Genomic DNA, 10,365 nt, shown 5'->3' on the forward strand with positions numbered 1-10,365 from the left:
CATCGCCATTTGTAGTTGAAGTGGATGCTTCTGACAATGCCATTGGAGCCATTCTTTCTCAGAGATTCGGACCTAAATCATTACTGCATCCTGTAGCTTTTTTTTCTAGGAAACTTAACACGGCTGAGAAGAATTATGACATTGGAGACAAGGAACTACTGTCCATCAAGTCAGTGTTAGAAGAATGGAGATACCTATTGGAAGGAGCACAGCATCCAATTTTGATATTCACAGATCACAAAAATTTAGAATATCTCCGAACTGCTAAAAGACTCAGGCCTAGGCAGGCCAGGTGGGCCCTGTTCTTCTCACGCTTCGATTTCCATGTCACATACCGTCCTGGCACAAAGAACAACAAACCGGACGCGTTATCCAGGATGTTTCCTGACAGTTCTAAGGAAATCACTTCCGAATCATTAGATACCATTTTATCAACACGTAATTTTCTCTTACTTCTACCTGAATTGATGGGTCAGATTCAACAAGCATCTACTTCCCTATCTGCTGAAACTAAGGATCAATTAGTTTACAGGAATGGAGTGTTCTATAAGGATGATCAGATTTTTGTGCCCAGGGATATCCGGACTTTAGTGTTGCAATGGAATCATGATTATAAACTAGCAGGGCACTTTGGGTTCAAGAAGACACTCAATCTTCTGCAAAGAAAGTTTTGGTGGCCAGGAATGGCTGAGGATTGCAAGAAGTTCGTGGAATCCTGTCTGATTTGTGCCAGATCAAAGACCCCTAGAGTCTGGCCGTGGGGGCTGTTGTCCCCGCTCCCTATACCCTCCCGCCCCTGGGATATGATATCTCTGGATTTCATTGTGGAAGTTCCTCCTTCTCAAGGATTCACTACCATTCTAGTTATAGTGGATAGATTTTCCAAAATGGCACATTTCGTTCCTTTAAAGAAAATTCCTTCTGCAGCACTTACAGCTCAGTTTTTCTTGCAGGAAGTAGTCAAACTGCACGGATTACCTTCTGACATTGTCTCTGATAGGGGTGTACAATTTACATCAAAATTCTGGAAAGAGTTGTGTTCATTATTAGGGATCCAAGTGTCCTTATCTTCTGGGTATCATCCGGAATCGAATGGGCAGACTGAAAGAGTTAATCAAGTCTTGGAACAATATCTTCGATATTTTTCTTCTGTTGCCCAGGATGATTGGATATCACTACTACCTATGGCAGAATTCTCTTTCAATAATGCTGTACACTCATCTACTTGGCAAACTCCATTTTTTATTAATTATGGATTTCATCCTACAAGTCTGCCAGGTGTGACGGAGGAATCATCAGTTCCTGAAGTACAGGATCGTGTATCCAAGATGAAGAAGAACTTTGAGATAGTTCAGGATCTTCTGCAGCAGAGTCAACAAACAATGAAAAAACAGGCAGATAAAAAGAGGAGAAAGAGTCCAGAGTTCATGCCCGGGGACATGGTTTGGTTGGCAACAACTAACCTCAAATTGCGTTGCCCCTCCAAGAAGTTGGGTCCTAAATATATTGGACCTTTTCCAATTGAGAAGAAGATCAATGATGTAGCCTTTAAACTCACCTTACCTGATTCTTTGAAGATCCATTCAGTTTTTCATGTGTCTTTTCTGAAAAGATTTATTCCAAATTCTTCTGGGAGAACAGTTGTTAAACCTCCACAACCCATTCTGATAGATGGTGCAGAAGAATTCGAGGTGGAGAAAATTTTGGATTCCAGAAGGCGTTCAGGGGTCTTGCAGTATCTGGTCAAGTGGAAAGGGTTTGGAGTGGAGGAGAATTCTTGGGAACCGGTTCAGAATGTACATTCTCCCAGGTTGGTCAGAATTTTTCACAGAAACTTTCCTGAAAAGCCAGGGCCTGAGGTCATTCGGAGACTGCCCTTAAGGGGGGGCACTGTCAGGGTCACGGAGCAGGCTTACCACAGGCTGCGGGTTCAAGAGACCCGATCGGCAAACGGAGTGGCTGGCAGACGGATGGCCGGGCTCTCGTGATCCAGGACGGGTCCGCGCTTCCGGGTTGGCTTCTGGGGGTTGTGTGTCCGTGCGCGTGCGCGCCACTGGCGGTGGATTGACGTCTGCCGCCGGGGGCGTGTGCGGATGTGTTGCTGCGGCGCTGGGAGCGGTGTGCGCGTGCGCAGGAGACTGTGCGCGCGTGCGCTGCTCTCTATGGGCGCGGGTGCGCATGCGTGGCGCGCAATTCGAACGGAGGGCCGGCCCAGCTCAGGTATTTAAGGCCCCTGCCTCCAGCACTCTGCGCTGATCGTATTGTCAGCTTGTGTGCACCTAGCCTTGTTGCTGGTTCTCTCTGTATCCTGTTCTCCTGTTGCTGACCCGGCTTGCCTCTGACCCTTCTTGATCTGCTTCCTTCGTTTTGACCTCGGCTTGTTTCTGGACCATCCTGCTCGCTGCCTGCCCTGAACCGGATTGCCTTGATACTGTTTGATCTCTGCCTGCCCTGACCTCGGATTGCCTAACGTATTGAACCCTGCTGCCTGCCCTGACCTCGGATTGCCTAAGGTATTGAACCCTGCTGCCTGCCTTGACCTCGGATTGCCTAACGTATTGAACCCTGCTGCCTGTCTTGACCTCGGATTGCCTAACGTATTGAACCCTGCTGCCTGCCCTGACTTCGGATTGCGTAAACGTATTGAACCCTGCTGCCTGCCCTGACCTCGGACTGTGCATTATACTGAACTCTGCTGTCTGCCTGGACCTAGTGGAAACCAGAGTTCATCACCCCAACGCCTTTGTCCTGCTTATGCCAAGGTACTTTCCAGTTCCAACCCAGTATCAGACCTCTCCGACCCAACCTCCACACCGAGGCATCACCTGTTCTCTGAACCACTGCTAGAGTCCTTCCTGGGTGCAACCTGGTGGGCACTACGCAGCTAAGTAGTCCGCCGCCCATTAGGGGTTGCGGCCCATCACCCCCTCCTGGGGTGCTCTGGTGAAGACCCGTGGTCACTTAGACTCTGCACTCGGGAGGCTCGCACGGTAGTGGAACGGTCAACAGTACACGAGCATAACAGGTGTCCCCTGTATACTTTAGCCAGGTACGTGCCCCCAGTATAAGTTAGTCAGGTAAATTCCCCCAGTATAGGTTAGCCAGACAGGTGCCCCAGTATAGGTTAGCCAGGTAGATTCCTCCAGTATAGGTTAGCCAGGTACGTTCCCCCAGTATAGATTATCCAGGTAGGTGCTCCCAGTATAGGTTAGCCAGGTAGGCACCCCAGCATAAGTTAGCCAGGTAGGTGTCCCAGTATAGGTTAGCCAGGTAGGTTCCCCCAGTATAGGTTGGCCAGATAGGTGCTCCCAGTATAGGTTAGCCAGGTAGGTTTCCCCAGTATAGGTTAGCCAGGTAGGTTCCCCCAGTATAGGTTAGCCAGGTAGGTGCTCCCAGGATAGGTTAGCCAGGTAGGTCCCCCAGTATAGGTTAGCCAGGTAGCTGCTCCCAGGATAGGTTAGCCAGGTAGGTGTCCCAGTATAGGTTAGCCAGGTAGGTTCCCCCAGTATAGGTTAGCCAGGTAGGTGCTCCCAGGATAGGTTAGCCAGGTAGGTTTCCCCAGTATAGGTAAACCAGACAAGTTCCCCAGAATAGATTAGCCAGGTACGTTCCCCCAGTATAGATTAGCCAGGTAGGTGCTCCCAGTATAGGTTAGCCAGGTAGGCACCCCAGCATAAGTTAGCCAGGTAGGTGTCCCAGTATAGGTTAGCCAGGTAGGTTCCCCCAGTATAGGTTGGCCAGATAGGTGCTCCCAGTATAGGTTAGCCAGGTAGGTTTCCCCAGTATAGGTTAGCCAGGTAGGTTCCCCCAGTATAGGTTAGCCAGGTAGGTGGTCCCAGGATAGGTTAGCCAGGTAGGTCCCCCAGTATAGGTTAGCCAGGTAGCTGCTCCCAGGATAGGTTAGCCAGGTAGCTGCTCCCAGGATAGGTTAGCCAGGTAGGTTTCCCCAGTATAGGTAAACCAGGCAAGTTCCCCAGAATAGATTAGCCAGGTAGGTTCCCCCAGTATAGGTTAGCCAGGTAGGTGCCCCCAGTATAAGTTAGGCAAGTAGGTGCCCCCAGGATAGGTTAGCCAGGTAGGTACCCCCAGTATAGGTTAGCCAGGTAGGTACCCCCAGTATAGGTCAGCCAGGTAGGATCCCTCAGTATTGCCAGCCTATTGTCATATGTCTTGTTCTTTTTCACACTAGCCCTGTATTTGCCAAATCCAATTCCGGGCACGGCCCAGTCGTGTTTGGCGAAATAAAATATTCTGATTCTGATTTTAAATCAGGATGATGCCATTTACTGTCTAACTTAGTGGTTAAAAAAGTAAGCTTTTGGCTAATAAGCTTTCTTTAGACTGTGTTCATAAATGGTATCCAGGGCTGTGGAGTCGGTCCAAAAATCCACCGACTCCGACTCCTCAGTTTAGGATTCCACCGACTCCGACTCCTCGACTCCGACTCCTCTAATTTGCATATTACAATTTTGTTGATTAAAAATATGTAACATGAAATTCGTCTCAACTGCCAACGCTTAGGAATTTTACAGGACAACTGAAGTGAGAAGGATATGTAGACTACTATATTTATTCCCTTTAGACTAAAACTAGTCCTTGGTAAGAGTACTTGTAAAAGGTACAAACCGGAACAAAGAACATCTATCAGGCCCTAGGCAATGTAAGTGTGGGTACATGTAAGAATGATGTGCAGGTACTCTGCAGGGGAATGAGGAGATTGTAAACAGACAACACCTCTGTGTTCAATGTGCACAGCATTCTCAGTGGATTCCCTGCAGCTCTGTTGGGAGTGCATATGTAGAGTATAGTACTACTGTGTAACACAGTAAACCTGAGACAGATGAAATTAAAGTTTTATACATACCTGGGGCTTCCTCCAGCCGCCTTCAGGATAATCAGTCCCTCGTTGTCCTCCTCCACCACCTGGATCTTCTGCTATGAGTCCAGGTACTTGAGCCAGTCGGGCATAGTGCGCATGCACACACTCCGCCGCCAGGAGCATACTACACCTGTGCAGCACTATTGCGCAGGTGCAGAATGTTCCTGGCTGTGGGAGCGGCATGCGGTCGGACAGCGCTGACTGGCTGAATTACCAGGACTCATAGCAGAAGATCCGGGTGGTGGAGGACAGCGAGGGACTGATTAGCCTGAAGGGGGCTGGAGGAAGCCCCAGGTATGTATAAAACTTTACTTTTCATCCGTCTCAGTTACCCTTTAATTTGTAGTCACCAAACTAAATTTTAACAACATATCAAATTATTTGATTTCATCAGCAAAGGGAGTGCATACATTTGCATAAATCAGCATCAATGCAGAATTATTTCCATCTCGTTGACCATCTCTATTAGTGACACAGCTACACATTAGGCTTTATTCTTACAGCATAGATGTTATTTAGTATATAGAAGAGATTCCGGTGTACACATCATATATACAGTCACAATCAGATATGTATATCTGACCTTAAAAATACGGGGACTGCTTTATTGAAGCAGCACAAGTAACTAATTTTGATTGGTTTATTTCATTTTTGTGGACTAAGCACAGCTATTACTGTGTATATACTGTATATATACATTATTTTTAATGACTATTATCTGAGAAATAGAACATTTTATCATATTTTCTATTTTAATTACAGTTACAAATTCATTAGGAGTCGGTGCATTTTTTCCCGACTCCGACTCCAGGCACCCAAAATTGCCCGACTCCACGACTCCACAGCCCTGATGGTATCATCCTGATTCGAAACTTCTTGCTTTAACTGATGGCTAACACGGTACAATATTGTTTTTGCTTTGCCTGACTGCTCATCAGATGGAGAAGTTGCTAAAAACAACAGGTTAGAAATTACTTTTGCAGTCTATTGTCCATATGGTCAAAATCCGACTCCGGTGGGACTCGAACCCACAACCTTTGAATTGCTACAGCAGTCTAGAAGTCCAATGCGCTATCCATTGCGCCACGGAGCCAGCTGTCACTGCTAGTCTCTGTCATTCCTCACAGGGGTATGTCACATGACCTGTGAACTGGAAAGCATCTCACATTACAACTATAGATAGCTGTAAGGACTTGTAGTTAGTTACTGCATAACTAGTGCAGAATGATCAGTAAGAGTATAATTACTCTTTGTGTGCAGATTTAATGAACACTGTATGTAGCTTAGAAACAGGCCAGTCAAATTTGCATATCATTCACCTTCTCCACTCAGCACTGCAAAGAGACAACAGTCACAAGTAGAGATCACGAATAGGATGCAAATTTTTCTGTGCTGATGCAAATTTGGTTGCAGTTTGTATGCAGATTGAAATTGGACCACAATCCATATAGGCAGAAACTGGTCTATTTTCAATCTGCAAACAAACAGCAACCAAATCGGCATTAGATAATTTTAGTCACAACCCATTTATGGGAATAGTCAGGACAATTAAAGGGAGAGGCTAAAGGTGGCCACACACCATACAATTAGAAGATCCAATTTCACACCAATTTGATAAATACGATCAGTCGTCCTGAAAAATCACAAGCTCTTTTTTTGTTTTTGAATTTTCCATTTTTTTCAAATATTTTTAATTTGGACATGTTGTAAAATTCAGACCAATTTTATCAAGAATTGTATGATGTGTGATGGATTGTGAAATTGTATTCAACCCAAAAAAAAAAATGTATGTAACTATACAAGCAATAATAAAGTTTGGTATGTACGGAATGATGAAAGAAAGATTGTGTGTCTATATGTACATAATGAAAAGATGGGATGAGTTTGATATGTAATGTGAATGTAATTAATGTGTGCTAAAGCGTAAATTCCGGTCGTACGTTACCTTTTTATTGAAAATTCACTAATTTCTTTGGTTTTTACAATCTTTTATCCTGAAATTGTGGCAATCTCAAAAATACCTCAAATATTCTGATTGAAACACCTGATAAATTGGAAAATTGGATTAGCTCGAATAAAATCAAAATTAAAAAAATTGGCGTGTGGCCACCTTTAGGCCACTTTCAGACGAGTGGCTGAACTGTGCAATTGCCAAGCAGTTCAGCATCCCATCCGCCTGCCAGTGCAATTTATATTCAGACGAATTGCAGCGTTAGTGACACCATGCATGTCAAGCGCTGACATGAGGTGGTGTTACCCGACAGAGGGCCACGACATGTCGAGTCTGAGCACGGCTGTGGCTTCCCTCAGATCTGTTTCCATGGTGGACCGCCTGTCCAGTGCCAATACCAATTCAAAATGCCTGGCTGTCCTGCTGATCATCTGCCTCTATAACTTTTAGTCACAGACCCTGAACAAGCAACTCAGATCATATGTTTCACTAAAGGCCCGTACACACGCTAGATTAAAGTCGGCTGAGGCAGCCCATAGCGATCTCTCCTTAACTTAAAGACAGAAGAGTTAACTTTAGGTTTGCCTGAGGTAAAATGTTTCCTGAATACTACAGGCCTTATCTCCATGGTGATAACTCTAGAAACATTATTAAAGACAGGAGATAACCTTAGTGAATTGAGGCCATTTTTAGAGTTTCAAGCTTTCACATATTTCTGAGCAACCACAAAGTATGTTGCTTGCAGGATTGGCACCAAATAATGCTGTGTGCAGTTTGGTATCTATCCATGCTGCATTCAGAGTTTGGCACCTAAGCATGCTTTATGCTAAGTATCCTGTGTGAATGGTTGACACCTAAACATGCTATGTGCAGAATTTGGCCCCTAAGCAAACTGTGCACAGAGTTTGGCACCTACATGTACTGTGTGCAAAGTTTTGCACCTAAAGCCTGGTACACACTTTCAATGGCACTAGTTTACTTAAGGGGACTGAGCAGGAAACCTCGTAAGGAACAGTTCTCTAATCACAGCACCCTCTTACAGCACAAAGCATTGTGATTGGCCAAATAGTGTGGGCGTACTTTACTACAACCTATTGGAAACCTAGCAGTTCGAGAGGGTGCCGTCCAACCAATCACGTTAGCTGAATTTCCCTATGAGGTTTCCTGGTGGATCCCCTAAAGTAGACTAGCACCCTTTCAATTATGATTGGCCAATCACTGATCAATTTTACCACCTCCATGTAGTATGAGGGTTTACCTACACAGTCTGCTCATAGTATTCAATATCTGTTGACCCTCATACTACATGGAGGTGGTAAAATTGATCAGTGATTGGCAAATCTTAATTGAAAATGTGTACCATGCCGTGTGCAAAGTTTGACAGCTAAGTATGTTGTGTGCAGTTTAGTATCTACATGTGCAGTGTGCAGAGTTTGGCAGCTAAGTATGTTGACACCTAAGCATGTAGTGTACACAGTTTGACAGCTAAGCATGTTGGCACCTAAGTGTGCAGTGTATAGAGTTTAACAGCTAAGTATGTTGGCACCTAAGCATGCAGTGTACAGAGTTTAACATCTAAGCATGTTTTCACCTAAGCAAGCAATATACAGAGTTTGACAGCTAAGCATGTTGGCACCTAAGCGTGCTGTGAGAGAGTTTGAAAGCTAAGCATGTTGGCATCTAAGCATGCAGTGTACAGAGTTTGACAGCTAAGCATGTTGGCGTCTAAGGGTGCAGTATACAGAGTTTGACAGCTAAGCATGTTGGCACCTAAGCGTACAGTGTGCAGAGTTTGACAGCTAAGCATGTTGGCATCTAAGTGAGCAGTGTACAGAGTTTGAAAGTTAATTAAGCATGTTGACACCTAAGCGTGCAGTGTAGAGTTTGACAGCTAAGCATGTTGAGAACAGAATTTGGCAAAATGTGCAGTGTACAGATTTTGACAGCTAAGCATGCATTGTGACTTTTTTTAATTAAATATTTTGTAGTGGGGCTTGGCAGCCAAATGTGATGCTCTGCCGATCTCAACATTGAACATAGCTAAAAACTGCCTCTCTTTTAAAAGCTCTTCTGTCTGTCATCATTTCCTCCTCTGGTGCACTGTTTATGCCTGATGTACAGATTGATGCGTTTACCTACTAAAAAAAAAAAAATGTGGTTACGCTGTGCTAAATGTTAGTAACAGTGTCTGAATGATTGCCTTGCTGATCCCGAAATGTCAATATAAAGAAAGATTAGTGATGGAAGGAAAGGCCTGTATGATTTGAAACATAAAAAAATATGCCCTTTGTTAATAAATGGGCCTCTAGACAGAAATGAGTGTTGTGCTCCTCACATGTGAGGGCTGGAACCCACTAAAGCGATTTCTGTGAGTGTTTAGGGAGCGATTCAAACCGCTAGCGATTTCCCTAAAAGCTCAGCTAATGTTAATGGATGGGCCAAATTCCACTGGAGTGATTGCGATTACCAAAATCACAAACGCAGGACATGCAACATTTTTAGCGTTTAGCGATACTGCGCTGTAAAGTATATGGCATAATCGCTCGTCAAAACCTACACAGAGCGATTTTGCTAGCGTTTTTACATTACTGCACACTGTAAAAAAGTTAAAATTAATTGAAAGGACCAATCAGAGCTAAAAACGCTAATCACTACACAATTGCTGGCAAAAAGCTGAGGGCTAGTTCACACTGGGCGCTTTGGTAGCGTTTTGCTGATCTCTGGCGCTAATGCACGTTTTTTTCACTGTACAGGAAAGCGATTTAGGAGTGATTGCGTTTTGTGATTCTATAACATTGAAATGCAATCGCTCCAAAAATGCTGCATTCACCATCAGCAAATCGCTAATCACTGGTGATCGCTACAGTGTGAACACTACCATTGATTTGCATTAGCACCAGCAATTTGCTGATCGCCAGTGATCAGCAAATCGCTGAAAAACCACCCAGTGTGAACTAGCCCTGACACTTTTTAAAAAAGCTACCAAAATCGCTCATGAAATCGCTTACAAACCGCTCATACAAAACGCTAGAGATTGCGATTAGCAGTGGGTTTCAGGTTCCATACTTGGCCATACAATTGTGATTTTCACATTCTCTTACTTGAGTGCCCACTTGACCCCTATGAAAGCACCAGCCCTGTTATCTATGAATTCTTCATGGCTGCCAAAATAGAAGTGTGATGAAGATTTGACTGGAAGAGTCTTTTGGCCAAATATAATTGCACTAAATCGTGCCTGTCTGTCTTTGCCCAGCTAGCTGAGAGGTATACTGAGGAGTGACGTCTGTGTCGAGCACCCTTTCGTGTGTATTGATACTAGACAAGAAACTGGGTGTCCCCCTGCGTTGGGGTGCTGCAGGCTCAGTCGGGACTCACCTCATTCATTCAGCTTCATCTGCCCTCAGACAATATGGCGGCAGCTCCCTCCGCCCTGTACACCTCTGTATAGCTGCCCTCACTTAACATGGCCGCAAAAATCACCTGACTCCGCGTCCAACCGTCTCCGTAGAAACAGCGCATGAGCGTAGACTACCAC

The 10,365-nt window shown here is 44.8% G+C and overlaps 1 protein-coding gene and 1 non-coding gene across 3 annotated transcripts in view; both read right to left on the reverse strand.

Moving 5' to 3' along the window:
- Positions 1-10,345, reverse strand: part of NICN1 (nicolin 1, tubulin polyglutamylase complex subunit) — a 30,095-nt gene extending 19,750 nt beyond the window's left edge. Inside the window, exon 1 of one of the 2 annotated variants that reach the window (XM_068252914.1) lies at positions 10,206-10,345. The gene's annotated coding sequence lies outside the window, so the exon portion shown is untranslated. Of the gene's footprint in view, positions 1-9,931; positions 10,055-10,205 lie in introns of those variants that run through there. The other variant, XM_068252915.1, reaches the window with a different exon arrangement.
- Positions 5,887-5,972, reverse strand: TRNAR-UCU (transfer RNA arginine (anticodon UCU)). Its single transcript is given in 2 exon segments — positions 5,887-5,922; positions 5,936-5,972. It is a non-coding gene; the product is annotated as a tRNA-Arg (tRNA).
- Positions 10,346-10,365: the final 20 nt, after the last annotated feature.

Source organism: Hyperolius riggenbachi, chromosome 9, assembly GCF_040937935.1.
Source record: "Hyperolius riggenbachi isolate aHypRig1 chromosome 9, aHypRig1.pri, whole genome shotgun sequence".
Taxonomy (NCBI): Eukaryota; Metazoa; Chordata; class Amphibia; order Anura; family Hyperoliidae; genus Hyperolius; species Hyperolius riggenbachi.